The sequence below is a fragment of the Myotis davidii genome, unplaced genomic scaffold, assembly GCF_000327345.1.
Source record: "Myotis davidii unplaced genomic scaffold, ASM32734v1 scaffold599, whole genome shotgun sequence".
NCBI classification, from domain to species: Eukaryota; Metazoa; Chordata; class Mammalia; order Chiroptera; family Vespertilionidae; genus Myotis; species Myotis davidii.
In genome coordinates, this window is record NW_006290772.1 from 564,163 (window position 1) to 566,674 (window position 2,512).

The window sequence follows — 2,512 nt, forward strand, 5'->3', positions numbered from 1 at the left end:
ACTGGCAAGAAGAAAAATTTCATGGAGTTCTCCACCCACCCAAGCACCCTGAGGAGACTTCAATGGTTCTATCTCCCCTTCTGGGGGGGCATCAGTAGATGAAAAATGCCAGTCTCAGTACAGGGGCAGGGATACAGCTAGCCAAGTTTGCTTTCAAAACAGATTGCCTCTTGCTTCTGGAGGTGCTCACGTGCCGTTTCCTCCACGAGAACTTTAGCCGAAGAGGCAGTAGCTTGTCTAGAAGGGAAAGCTTTACTTTAGTGAGAAAACATACTGATCATGACTAAAACATGAGAGAGAGGAAGCTGAATTTGCCAAACCTTGAATGGTCCCGTAGGCAATTTAAGACGCCCAGGAGCAGCGTGAACAGGCTTTCCAGGGTCATACTGTGGACAGGTGGGAAAAGGTAGGTGCTTTTCATGGCCTTATTAATATTTCCCCACCAACAGTGGTTCATAAATGCTACCACTTTGTCAACGGACCAATGGTTTAATGCATGTCTAATAGTTAGGAGGGGAAATTTTAGAGTCTCCAGTAGAACTGAATCCAAACCAGAGCTTTCTCGTTTTATCAAACCAACAATTGTTGGATTTCCAATTTTGTTTTTCTTTTGCTGGAGCCAACTGTTGGGCGTCTCTAGCCAGTTTTCCTAAGTTTCTGTGGAAATATCCCTTTGGACCATGACAGAAGTTTGACTACTGCTGGTTCCCTTAAGGGCAACATTCCTTGAGGAAGTGTCAGCAAGGGGATTTCCTTTAACTTACAGAGAAGCTAGTTTAGAGTGCCCTGGGCTCTTAACAGCTAACGCAGCAGGCAGAAGTATAACAGTGACGGCGAACGTAGGACACGCGTGTCAGAGGTGACACACGAACTCATTTTTTTGGTTGATTTTTCTTTGTTAAATGGCATTCAAATATATAAAATAAATATCAAAAATATAAGTCTTTGTTTTACTATGGTTGCAAATACCAAAAAATTTCTATACGTGACACGGCACCAGAGTTAAGTTAGGGTTTTTCAAAATGCTGACACGCCGAGCTCAAAAGGTTCGCCCTCAGTGAAGTATAACATCCAATGGTTCCCGAACATAGGGCCACTTCTAATTTTATTTGCAGAGGAATTCAGCCTGCTGTGAAGTAGCCTCGGTTAAAATGTTGCCTTCATGATTTCAAAGGAGGTTTAGCTTACCCAGTGCAGGGCTTACACGTTTCATTCTTTAAATATAAGCTGTCTGTAAACCATGAGAAATCAGCATTACCCAGGGGAGCCTGTAGTAGATTCTCACCAGGACTCAGGCGCTGATCCACCAGTGCCACGCGGTCACAAGGAGCTTCACCAGGACTGGAGGCAAGAGTGGCTGTATTCAGGTCATTACGTGAAAGCTATGTAAGGCAACTTACTGAAAAATGCTGAGTGTAACGAGAATCTGGGAGAGCCTCCACTGCATGGGGTACGAAGATGGCTAAAGGGGATCCCACAATTTCCTCTGTGATTTTAACCGAAAGGGCAGGAACGGCTCTAAGAGGGGGACTGTCCCTGAACCACAGGGTCCAATTGCTGACCACAGCATCCAAGGGGTCTATGGTGATCCCCATGTTTCTGGGTGAGCACTCTAAGGGCATTCCCTTCCTTAACATGTACAAAAAGTAAAAGGGGAATCTGATCATTCGGGTGCACAAGAGCGGGTGGGTTCATTAAACTCTCCTTTAAGGCTTTAGAGGCCATGTCGTCTTGTTCTTCCCATAGAATTGGGTCAGGACTGTCATTCTTTGGTAAAACTTACAGAGGTTTTGTCCTAAGAGATTTGGGATCCAGTTTCAACTCTAGCTGAGTAGCCCAAGAAAACCTTGCAACTGATGCTTAGTTTTGGGCCTTGGGAAACCTAGGACACCATGAAGCCCACCTGGGCCCAGGGTAGTCCTTATTCCGGTATCAGATGTCCCGAAGAGCAAATCTGAGTTTGGACAAATTGTAATTTTCATTTAGAGAAGTTATGTCCCTTTAAGGCCAAAAGGGACATACGTTCTAACAGGCGTATGCTGTCTTCCTGCGAGATCTGGGAGGAAGAGCAAAGTAAATCATCCACGTCCTGAAACAAGGTAGAATCTTTAGGGAAAGTTATGTCATCCGAGTCAGCCTTCAGGATTTGTGAGAAAGAGAAGGGCTTTTAGTAAAACCAGAGGCATTACTGTCCAGGTAAACTGTTTTCCTTTCCAAGTGAAAGCAAGAAAGGTACTGGCTAGCTTCATCAGGTGGAATTTTAAAAATGCACGGCATAAAGAAATTGCTGTCAAGAATTGACTTCCATGCCGAAACCGGCTTGGCTCTGTGGATAGAGCGTCGGCCTGCGGACTGAAAGGTCCCAGGTTCGATTCCGGTCAAGGGCATGTACCTGGGTTGCGGGCACATCCCCAGTAGGAGATGTGCAGGAGGCAGCTGATCGATGTCTCTCTCTCATCGATGTTTCTAACTCTCTATCTCTCTCCCTTCCTCTCTGTAAAAAATCAATAAA